This window comes from Electrona antarctica, assembly GCF_951216825.1.
Source record: "Electrona antarctica genome assembly, chromosome: 23".
NCBI lineage: Eukaryota > Metazoa > Chordata > Actinopteri > Myctophiformes > Myctophidae > Electrona > Electrona antarctica.
Window position 1 is genome coordinate 5,834,202 of NC_136804.1, and position 12,899 is coordinate 5,847,100.

Consider the following 12,899-nt stretch of genomic DNA (forward strand, 5'->3'; position numbering starts at 1 on the left):
GTTTTACCGGATTTTGCTGTTTGCGTCAAATTACACCATGGATGGATGGATTTTAATTTGTCTTTGAACACATATGTACGACGAAAATAACCTGTTGGCATCAATCCAATGCAGTACAATAAAACGCAATGTAATGCAAGAAGTATTAGCAGTATAGCATCCAGTAAGGCACCAAAAATAGCAATAATAATTTAAAAAAATCACACCCGTGTGAACTGAGTGGTGCAAGGTCTTATATAGCCTGATCAGCTGTGGTCTGACGTAATGTCAGTGACCATAGTAACCATGCTCATTCTTTTGGGCCCCACGTACAGGTACACACAAACATAGAAACATAGATACAGACAAAGCTGGTTATTGGAGTGGTTTGCACCACTCAAAAAAACAGTAAGAACATACAGTGTATGTACAGTCAGCGAAGAGTTCATATTGCCCGGGGGGGGTGGGGGGCATCTGTAGCCCTTTCTCCTCTGTGAATGGGAGGGGTGAACAGTCTGTTGTTGTTGGGGTCCTGGATGATACTAAGGGCCTTAGACCGGCAGCGTTGCTTGTAGATAGACTCAACTGATATGGCAATATCATTCTCCTCTCCGAGACAGTACAGAGACGGTACAGTTTCCATACCACGCTGTAATACAGTAGATGTGTGTACTTTCAATGGTACAGCGGTAAAGGTTTTCCAGGGTCAGGTGGGATAGCTTAGCTTTCCTCAATCTCCTCAAGAAAAAGTGGGCCTTTTTTATCAGGATGCATTTAGCGTCCAGGAAATTTTGAAGCTGGTGACACGGCTCCACCTCCACCCCATCCATGAGGATATAGGAGCATGCTGCCCCCTTCTGCTCCGTCTGAAGTCCACAACCAGCTCTTTTGTCTCGGTGGTGTTTCGGGGCGAGGTTGTTTTCGGTGCACCACCTCACCCGGTGTTGTACCTCCTCCATATACAGGCACGTTCATCGTCGTCTTTGACGAGGCCAATCACCGTGGCGTCGTCTGCGAATTTGATGACATGGTTTGAGTCATCATGTACAGGTGTGCAGTCGAAAGTGAAGGGGGATTAGAGGAGAGGACTCGAGACACAACCTTGCGAGTCGCGGGAGACCAGTGTTCAGGGTGATGTTTGAGGAGGTGAGGTTACCTATATGGGGTCTGTTCACCTGCTGGGGTCTGTTCACCTGCTGGGGTTGTCTGTTCACTAGGAAGTCATGGATCCAGTTACAGAGCAGGGGGGTCAATTAAAAGGTCCGTAAGGTTTTTAATCAGTTTGGAGGGGATGATTCATAGAGTATATAAAGGATAGAGACCGAACTGGAGCGTTAGCCCCCCCCCCCCCCCCGCTATTAATTTCAGTGGAAGTTGCTCAGTGGCGTTTTGAAGCACCCGGAAGACTTCCGGAAGTATAATTATAACTCAATGGCTCGAGCGAGCGGAAGTTTAGCCTAGCCTAGCCCCGGACCTCAATTTTGAGGTCCGGGCTTTTCACGTGACGTCATGAACGTCCGTCCACTTCCATTAAGTGCTGCAATTCCACATTTCGCCAGTAGGTAGTGGCATCTTCAACGTTGGATAGCCTTACTGGGGGGCTTGGGAGGATTGTGTTGAACGCTGAACTTGAAGTCTATGAATAGCATTCTCACACAGGCGTCAACATCCAGGTGAGAGAGTGAAATGTAGGGCTGTAGCGATGGAATCCTCCGTGCTCCTGTTTTCACGAAAGGCAAAACAGGAACCGGTCTATAGGGTTTGTGAGATGGTGGATTTCACATGAGCCAGGGAGGTTTGCAGGGAGGACAGCTTTGGTGGCTTTTCAGTCTCCTTATTCTCCCAATCAAAGCGAGCATAAAAATGCCTTTAGCTCGTCACCATAAAACCACCATTACCCTTTTTCATGTCACGCACACCCCTAGAGGGCGTTCGCCACCGTTTGGGAACCCCTGACTTGGGAGGATTAACCAGCAGGTATGAGAGACTGACTGCAAAATCTGGCGTGGGAAAAAACGCACAATTAAATAATGCTCGAACGTCTCTCCCCCCCCCCCCCCCTCGATTTAAATCGTTCACATCCACGCGGCAACGGGAGATAAAAGCAAAGCGAAGGGGCACCTAAGATGAAACACCACCGCCGTGCATTAGGCCTGAGGAGAGGAGCGCGACGGGGGACGCACGCATGGAGCCGAAGAGATATTAACAAGAGACGAATAACACTGTTTGTTGTTTTCTTTCGGTGGCTTTGAGGTGAGATATTTTTAAGAGCCCCGTTGGGAGACTCCCCCCCCCCCTCCCCCCTCCATCTCTCTTGCAGAATTTGGTCATTTATTTCACTGTGTTTATCATTTAATCTTCTTGTTTTCTCTCCTCCCTTCCTTGCATATATTTTTGTTGCCGATGAACTAATCCGTCATTGTGTTCCACATGCGGAGCGCTGCAGCTGTGCACTGCAGGATATCAAAAGGACTAATGGATTCATTAAAAAAGACACACTCATCTATATTATGAATCTATTTATATGTTATCATTTTTTTTTAAGTCCCATTACAAATTGTCTATGCTCCTTGTCCGAGTGCACCGACCGACCACTCGAAAATACATCTTCTCCCATTTAGGAACATTATGTCAAAATACTTGACATAATGGCTCACAGCGCTCACAAAGCGTCGCTGCAATGCGTTGTGAGCTTGTAGCTATCAAGTGTAAAATCTGCCATTATGACGCCATCATGAAGGCCAGACAAAATATTTTGTCGTCGACAAAATCAACTGTACTGTAATGTAGATTGAGAGATTTTAGTCGACTAAAACTAGACTAAAACCAAGACATTACAGATGACTAAAATATAACAACTGAAACTGAAATTTTACTCAACACTACTCACAAGTCACAAGTGAACCAACCTGCTGTGAGCTTGCCGTTGGGCACTGGCCTACTTGGAACGATGCAAGTTGGAAATGCATGCCCCGCCCAGTTATTATGTCTCTTTTATATGCCCATATATGGAGTTCTTGGTCAGGCATGCCCAAATGATGGAGTCTATGCAGATGTCATTTACATCATTGTGATGTGGACTAGAGACGTACGTACAGAGACTTGGTGCATTTATAGATATATCAATGGCACGCAGGAACACACTTTGGAACACAGGTTATTTTTGTCATTTTCCTGAAAAGTAAGTTTTTGCGACAAGTTGTAAATACTTTGCAAGCGTGTATCCAACTATGCTTTGTCCTTTGATAAGGAATGAATGGTTAGTTGAAACAGCAGTGTTGCTACGGTAAGTGGACTATATACATTTTAGCTTGCAGATAATAATTGCAGTAATACAATAATTATCCCAAATACATTCAGTGACGACGTGCTTATAGTTACAACAGGGCCACAGACCTGCAAAATCTCTTATCTGATCAATTTGTAGCCTGTATGCATATGTGAAGGATAGTTTCAATTAACTCAATAGATGTGTCCATCATTTAAATAATGTGCAAAAACGACAAAAAAAAAAAGCCAGCCCAATTAAGGAGTTAAAATGATGTCCCGGAAATGTTGTTTGATTTTCTCAGCGTCCTTGGGCCAATTAGCACAGAACAGCAGTCCTTTCTGTCGATGAAAGACTTGACAGTGTCACCGCTGAGTGTATAACGCATTTTGGGCGGGAACCCCTTTTGGTGTTAGCATGTTATGCTTTAGCTATAGAAAAATAGCAGATCTACAAGCTCATAGGCTTGTAGGTCTGCTATTTTTGAAAAATCAAAGAACGACTGACATAGAAACATAGCTTTTTCAGAAAACTGTCCGCATGTAGAAGACATTTTTAGAATCTGATCTCAGGTCAAAATGGGATAAGCGTGCATTTGCCAGGCACAGTGCGAGCACTTAATTCGTTCTTGACATTATCTACAAGCCACTGCCTCCAATGCGAGATAAAATTAATTGGCCCAACGCTGGAATCATTTGATGTCTGTCCTTTCTAGGTGTTTCTGCAGGAAACGTGACGCCCGTTCCAAACTTCACTACGTTATCACCAGGAAGCACAGGGTACGTGGTGGGACGACGCCCCAAACGAGCATCAATGCATGTTTAACCCATTCTGACCTGAGATCAGATTCTAAAAACGTCTTCTACATCCTGACAGTTTTCTGAAAAAGCTATGTTTCTGTGTCAGTCGTTCTTCGATTTTTCAAAAAATAGCAGACCTACAAGCTCGTAGCGCGCCACTCGGTGGCGCGCTATGAGCTTGTAGATCTGCTATTTTTCAATAGCTAAAGCATAACATAATGCTAACTCCAAAAGGGGTTCCCGCCCCAAAATGGGTTAAACACGTCCCTATTGTCCCTATTCTGGGGCAAATGTTCAACACAAATAGACGATTTACAAGCTCCTGGTGTGTGTGGAGCAGGAATAGGCCAGTCAATCTAAGCAAAAGGGTGACTCAAAAGAAATAGCACAAGTAATCGTTGGAATGATTACTATTGCAATTTCTTGGGTCAAATCTTAGATTGACTGGCCTAAAAGTGGGTGCTGGAGGCAAGTGGCGGCGGTGGCTCAGGGGTAGAGTGGCTGGATGGTTTGGTAACCACAAGGTCGCCAGTTCGAACCCGGGCTCCCCCAGAGCTAGTGTCGAAGTGTCCTTGAGCAAGACTCTGAACCCCCAATTGCTCCTGATGTGCTGGTTGGTGCCTTGCATGGTTTCCGCCGCCATCGGTGTGTGAATGAATGTGTGTGTGAATGGGTGAATGTAATGCACAATCTATGTAAAGCGCCTTGGATAAAGGCGCTATACAGTTGGAGCCAGGCCATCGATATTGTCCTTTTCTTTTTGCTGAGGTTTGCGTGATCTGCGCAAAAGGACAGTTAACCCATTTTGGGCGGGAACCCCTTTTGGTGTTTTAAACATTGTTATAATTTAGCTATTGAAAAATAGCAGATCTACAAGCTCATAGCGCGCCACCGAGTGGCGCGCTATGAGCTTGTAGGTCTGCTATTTTTGAAAAATCGTGAAAATATTTATTTCAGAAAACTGGAGGATTTAGAAGGATTTTTAAAAATTTTGAGGTCAGGCCTAAATGGGTCAAATGATAAGGGACAATATTGGTGGCACCCAACTGTATAGACGCCTTATCAGACGACGTCACACTGATAAGAAACGGCATGCGCGCATAAAGGCAGCAGAAGAACACCACCTCTCATAAGATGCAATGGAAAAGTTCTAACTGCACTCACGTGTAAAAAATGCCCCATCAAACTTTCAGATGCTGTTTTTCTCCCAGTGTGGAGGAAGAATGATTAGGATTTGTATTGTGATCTCTCGCCCTTGAAATATATAATCCTTGGTTTCTGTTGTGTTTGAACAATAATAGCAATTCAAAACAGTTGTCCTCAAAACCACACCTCCAGTCGCTGTCATAAGAACGGGAGGTGCACTCATGATAACGGTAGCAGAGCCTGTTTGTGCACGGCTGCACGCGCACCTGCAGCCCATCAAGTATAATGTATGCTTCGTCCCGCGATGGTGTCGCGCACGCAGACCTACGCTCACAACAGTCGCATTTGCGATGCGATGTGAGCTTGTATATCAGCTGTTCTCTGTGCGCAACACTGTTGGGCTTTGATTGAAGTATAAATGTATCCTAGGGTGCATCTCACTAGCCAAGTCACAAGAGGAGGTTGAATGGACTGAAACCAGCGCTCCCCAAAACAACAGATTTGGAGATCTGTTGGGAATTGATTACATGAAACAGTCACCCGTGCGCCCAGTCCCAATGTTTGTAAACAAATAATTGGTCTATAAATGCACCATTTACCAAGTCCAAGGGTGCCTCAGAACACTGGAATATATGGAATTTATCAATGTCACTTTAGTCTTCTCTTTTTCAGTGTACAGTACATGTACAGTACATCAAGTCTCTTCACTAAAAATATAGTTCAGTCAGATAACTCACGAATAGATTTAACCAATATTTATTATAGAATGAGAATACAAGTGCGCATATTATATTTTATCTCCGCGTTCGGCTCTGCTATATTTTCTCCCTGCTCGGCATAATTAACCCATTTTGGGCGGGAACCCCTTTTGGTGTTTGAAGCATAATGTTATACTTTAGCTATTGCCGCGCTATGAGCTTGTAGATCTGCTATTTTTGAAAAATCGTGAAAATGTGCCTCAAATATATTATTACAGAGTGAACATTTTAACTCAAATCTTTGCTTCTGGGGAGGTCCCTGAAACAACACATTTTCAGATGGGGGAGGGGGCGGAGGCATATTACATATAATTTTTGGGGTCCTTGACATGAAATATTGAGCACCACTGATGCAGAAACATAAGGTTTTTCAGAAAACCGTCAGGTCTAAATGGCTTAAACAACCATCATTAATTAAACACAAAGAGCAGGGAGATAGATATAGAATAACAACCCCCCCCCCCTCCATGGGGAACAGGAATAGCAGAGTGGTGCTGGGGTGGCGGTGGGAGCAAAAATACAGTGGTTCTCAACCTTTTTTCACCAAGTACCACCTCAGAAAATATTTGGCTCTCCGGGTACCACCAATATGACGTTAAAATACGTCAAACAAATACAGTAGCGTATACCTAACCTATCTCATCCTATTCACACAGGAGGAGGAAGATTTGAACGGCACTAATTTGTGCTGGGACCTCAACACCGGCCTGGATGTCAACTAATTTCACTGGAGCAATAGTGCTTACGCATGTTTCTTGATAAATGCTGTTTATATATGTGATGTATTCCCATGCTTTTTGTTCTTGCTTAATGTAATGTAAGTCGCTCTGGATTAAGAGCGTCTGCTAAATGCCTAAATTGTAAATTGTGCTGTAGGTCCGTCTGACTCCGAGACGTCTACCACTGCACTTTTTACAAGCCCCCCCCCCCCCCCCCCACCCCCCAGTTTGTCATGTTCAGGAAGATTTCTGGTACCACCAGAGGAGGTCCTTAGTACCACTAGTGGTACTAGTACCACAGGTTGAGAATCACTTCCATAAGATATATGAACGTATAGACGCCCTTTCCGCCTCTGGAGCGTAGTGTGCTCAAGGGGAGGGCAACACTTTACCCGAGATTCCTTGCGAAGCCCCGCGGGAAGCATGATAGCGTGCGTCACAGAGCGCATGTTCGGGTCTGTAAGTCCCGGAAAAGACGCGTGCTGTGATGATTGGCCAGTAATCACTTGAGTGGCAGCGTGACGTAACGTGCCTTCCCACACTTCCGGCGTATACTTCCTCTCCCGGTGTAAATTATTTTCCGCCCCTCCTTCAACACACATCGCTCCAACGAACTGCAGCGGCCAATGAGGCATCTAGTTTTTTAACCCATTTTGGGCGGGAACCCCTTCTGGTGTTAGCATTATGTTATGCTTTAGCTATTGAAAAATAGCAGATCTACAAGCTCGTAGCGTGTAGGTCTGCTATTTTTGAAAAATCGAAGAACGACTGACATAGAAACATAGCTTTTTCAGAAAACTGTCAGGATGTAGAAGACATTTTTTAGAATCTGATCTCAGGTCAAAATGGAGTTGATATCTATGCACAACACCACCAGGCAGGAGCGCATATGCAGAGGAAGGAGCGCAGGAAGAATCCAGTCTTAGATGGGCTTAAATACCCCGCCCCAATTGGTCAGCTGGTTGCCACGTCAGTTGAATGACATGTGGGTCTTGCATAATACTGAAGGAGCCCCTCGAGTATACCTCAGAGGCTAGCCGTCTAATAGAAGAGTTACGACATTGAGGGGGCGGAAACCGAGCGCTGTTCATGCAGCCTGAACTGGGACAAGCTAGAGTTGGAAATACATTGTTTTCAACGAGGGCGGCGCAAATAAGAGCTATTTTAACCCATTTAGGCCCGACGTCGAAATTAAAAAAACGTTCGCTCTGAAAGAATATATACCTATTCAAAGATTTGTGCTGCATTTTTACGATTTTTCAAAAATAGCAGACCTACAAGTTCATAGCGCGCCACTCGGTGGCGCGCTATGAGCTTGTAGATCTGCTATTTTTCAATAGCTAAAGTATAACAGAATGCTTGAAACACCAAAAGGGGTTCCCGCCCTTAAAAGGAGAGAAAGGTAAGCAAGCAAAAAAAAATAAGGGTTAAGCATGTGTGCAACATGACAACTGTTTTAAAGTATTGTACAGTAACAACTCACAACTACAGTCTCTTTAATGTTTATGTTGTACTATTACTACAAAACAATGATATTAAACGATCATTAAAGCTGGGCTGTTGCCCGAGTCCAATGCATTTCTGCCTACCTCCGGTCCAGGACTTGTCCCAGTTGGTTGTCCCCATTCTCAGTAGAAGCCTATGTAGGAGAGCCGCCATTGGACTATATCTAAGGCTCTGGTATACCTGACTGAACAAACTCCACAAGCTATACGTATCATCAGATCTTACAAGCTCAAGTTTGTAGATGGGCTATTTTTGGTGAATGTTCCCCCCTTAACAGGTTCAGTCCATCCGACGTGGCCACACGTCATAAGCAATCCAACCGACGGATTCAAAGGACGTGTGTAGACGTCCTAGCGCATCTTCAATGATGTCAAACGAGAGAAGAATATTCTGTTTTTTTTTCCTTTTTTAAATTGTTTTTTTGAGTGGGACTCCAAAGGCCACCATACGCTTCTCTTTTCGTTCATGCGCGGTCCGGTCCGGTCGGTTTATCGCTGCAGAAAGAATGCCTCGTCTCTCCTAATCCAGGGCCAATATTAACCCATTTTGACCTGAGATCAGATTCTAAAAATTTCTTCTACATCCTGACAGTTTTCTGAAAAAGCTGTGTTTCTATGTCAGTCGTTCAAAAATAGCAGACCTACAAGCTCGTAGCGCGCCACTCGGTGGCGCGCTATGAGCTTGTAGATCTGCTATTTTTCAATAGCTAAAGCATAACATAATGCTAACACCAAAAGGGGTTCCCGCCCTTAAAAGGAGAGAAAGGTAAGCAAGCAAAAACAAATATCTCCGTTTTTATCCGGAACAGAAGTACAGAGTAAAAGCGGCCATGTCTTCCCGGCCCCCCCAAGCTTCTATTTTGAAGGAATCCCAGCGTTCATTTGTGTTAATAGAGGTTTAACTGGGATTAAACCCCCAAGTATATCAATTATTTTATAATGGAAACTAAAATTCTCTCAAATTTTCCTCATGACATTTTGTGTCTTAGGGGGGGGAAAATGACATTTATATGACATAAGGTGCTATGAAGTAATTCAGGGATTCCGTGGATGAAAATTATTTACAGGGGCCTCTCCAACTCCTTTTCCGGCCATTCCCGGTCTGAATTAGAAGCCCAGCGCGTCCCTAAAACTTTTAAAAGCCAATTGCCGCCAGCATTAATTCATCCATCGATTGCGTACTGCCAGGGTTTTATCGCGCGTAACACTTACTTTGAAGAGCCAAATATCCTTAATCGCATCTTACTATGAAACCATTCCGTGTGTGTTGACATCGCTGGTGCTTGTTCTCTCAGACGGTGGTGGAAAAAGTGGACCGCGATTATCAAAGCGCCTGCTACAGGCCGTTGAAAACGCTTGTCTGGGCCAAATCTACCCCTCCAATGTCACTTCTGAGATACAGCCGTCTGAAAACAGGCAAGGCAGGCAAGGCAGAGCAGGCAATGTAAGTGGATGCGCGCGCATCTTCAAAATGGCTGCGGCCATTGTGTATTTGTGTCCCAGAGTGATGTTTACGTTAGCAATATCAGATAACGATCGAAACGGATCAAAAAGCGAATTAATATACTGCTAAGCAAGATTTCAGTAGATCTGGTACGCTCTTCCCAATCTAAAAACATCAAAGTTGCCACACACACACACACACATCCCAAGTAGTAAAGTTTCGGAACGATGCAAGTGCCTTATTGGTCGGTACCAGAAAAAGGACTGGGGTGTGTGTGTGTGGCATTTCTGTGAACTAGTTTGTTAATCCATTTTGGGCGGGAACCGGTGTTTTAAGCATTATGTTATACTTTAGCTATTGAAAAATAGCAGATCTACAAGCTCATAGCGCGTCACCGAGTGGCGCGCTACGAGTTTGTAGGTCTGCTTTTTTTGAAAAATCTTTCAGAGCGAACATCTTTAACTCAAATCTTTGCTTCCTGGGGAGGTCCCTGGAACAACATATTTTCAGATGGGGGTCGGCGGCCAATTACATATCATTTTTGGGGTCCTTGACATGACTTTTTTTAAATTTCAATGTCAGGCCTAAATGGGTTAATCCGCATGCATTACTACCCACTTAAGGTCTCCACACACAGGGCGCGCAACGGATGCGAATTCTGATTTTTAGCGGCGTTTTCCGAAAAACGCGGCCGGTGTGCAACCACCTTTACCGCCATTTTATTATTGGTATCATTTGTTACTCGCTGTACGTTTTCTCTGTATCTGTTCAGCGTTTCATAACCTCCATCCTGCACCCCCGTTCAAATGAGTATATACTGTAGGCTTTAAGTGCTTAACCCATTTTGGGGTTTCTGAAAAACCTCATGTTTCTATATCAGTGGTTCTCAATATTTCATGTCAAGGACCCCCACAATTATATGTAATTGGCCGCCGACCCCCATCTGAAAATATGTTCACCCCCCTCCCCCAGAAGCAAAGATTTGAGTTAAAAACTGGAACTCTGAAAGTATATATATATATTCAAAGATTTGAGGCACATTTTCACGATTAAAAAAAAAAAATAGCAGACCTTACCGAGTGCCGCGCTATGAGCTTTTAGATCTGCTATTTTTCAATAGCTAAAGTATAAAAATAATGCTTAGAACACCAAAAGGGGTTCCCGCCCAAAATGGGTAAAGCCAAACCCGCTTTTACAACCAAATGACCATGGCAGGCATGTATTTCAGTGTACCAATGTTCTCCTGGGGCTCACTTGCCTCGAGTTCTGGGATTGTTTGACCTTTTTACGTGTCATTTGCATAAGAGACAAGAACGGCTGACAAATAAGAAGGCAAAACAATGCAAAGTGTCATGTTTTCTCTTTTATTCGAGATGTCGGTTTTCTTTTCTCCTTTTTCTTCCAGACCCGTAGGTGCGCAATTACTTCAGCGCTTCATTTTAGAACACACATATTTAGCATCGTGTAAACCCCGCGTTGTTAGACTGCATCAGTGGCTTAATTTTTAATAATACTGAATACTGAAAAAAAAAAGAAAGAAAGAAAAAAAATATATCAGAACCTTACACAACATGGGGGGGGGGGGGGGGGGGGGGAGTTAAAACATATTTGTTTTCATAATTTTGTGGGGCGGGGCGGGGGGGGGGGGGGGGGGGGGGTCATGTTTTGCAATTCACGTTAGTATTAGCTTGAGTTGCCCTGAAGAACCACTATCCCAGTGTTAAATGTAGTGTTATGAGGTCAAAGTTAAAAAGGAGTGGAGGAATCACAATCATTCATCTGTAAACTACCAGACGTCATCTCCCCAAACCTGATTTTGCAACAACGGCAGAGTATACAGTTGGAGGCCATCGATATTGTCCTTTTCTTTTTGCTGAGGTTTGCGTGATCTGCGCAAAACCCCTTTTGGTGTTTTAAACATTATGTTATAATTTAGCTATTGAAAAATAGCAGATCTACAAGCTCATAGCCCGCCACCGAGTGGCGCGCTACGAGCTTGTAGGTCTGCTATTTTTGAAAAATCGTGAAAATATTTATTTCAGAAAACTGGAGGATTTAGAAGGATTTTTTTTGAGGTCAGGCCTAAATGGGCCTAAATGGGTCAAATGATAAGGGACAATATTGGTGGCACCCAAATGTATAAATTTGACTTGATATAGCGGCGAGTATCAAGCAGCTGCCAAAATCCATGTTAAAACGACCTAATATTCTTTTTGAAGTTAAAAAGAAAAAAAGCACTACATTTGAAAGAAAAAAAATCTCATCATAATTTCAAATTTCATTTACTTTTGCCCCGGTCTGTGCCGACTTCCCCAACCACCCGACACATGCGGTATACATTATTCCTAGCATCCATTCAACTGAGCAACACCCTAGTGAGCTCTGTGTGTTCAGGAGTCAAACCTTTAAAGCTCAAATCAGGGACAGAGACTTCCGTTGTTTCCCGAGGCCGGTTGGGCCAGCAAGTGTTATAGTGCCACACAGTGGCGCCACATTTTGTGCTATAATCTTTAAACTCTGTGCCGAGATCGTTCCACATCTTTATCGATACGCCAGTTTTCGTTGTGCGACGACGACGACGACACGCGCACAAGGTAAGCATAAAAACCAGAGCTCATCTCTGGTCTACTCGTAGAGGCACCCCCTTTTGAACCAAGGACTGTCTAAGAAGGACGAGACGCGAAGACAACATGGCGTCGTACGGGCGACGCCATGTTGCTCCATGGAAGGAAAGAAACATGGGCACTGGGCTATATGCAGCCAATACTTCCGCGTTCAGCTTCCTTTGTCTCAACTGCGCATGTTTCTTTCCTTCCATGGAGCACCATAACCAACATGGCGTCGCCCGTAACGGTCTTCCGCGTCTCGTCCTCTTTAAACAGTCCTTGTTTTGAACTAGGAAAGGCACTACCCTCTGATACAGAGGCCCGGGCCGTCGCAACCTGCTGGGATGGACCACCTCCCCCCATCCCTCCCCAGGTGACACCCGACACCAAGACTGTGACCACCCCCCCCCCATCCCACCGCTAGATGGACGGGCAAAACCCCTTCAGTACAGTGGCGAGGCGTCGTTATCGCTTCCCAATGTACCGGGCTCAGCAGAGGATTCATTTCTACTCTCACTTCCTTTCCCATGAATCCTTTGATCCTGTGAATATGGAAGAAAAAAAAAAAAACGTAAAAAAAAAATCCTCAATTACCCAGAGACCTCCTTCCTCGCGTCGCTCAAGGACTGTCTAAGAAGGACGAGACGCGAAGACAACATGGCGTCGTACGGGCG

General features: G+C 44.4%; 1 long non-coding RNA gene across 2 annotated transcripts in view; it reads left to right on the forward strand.

Moving 5' to 3' along the window:
• The window catches only part of LOC306916029, a 333,469-nt gene extending 321,086 nt beyond the window's left edge, over nucleotides 1-12,383 (forward strand). For both annotated transcript variants that reach the window (XR_013788916.1, XR_013788917.1), the window contains exon 2: nucleotides 11,779-12,383. This is a non-coding gene — a long non-coding RNA (uncharacterized lncRNA). The remainder of the gene's footprint in view (nucleotides 1-11,778) is intronic.
• Nucleotides 12,384-12,899: the final 516 nt, after the last annotated feature.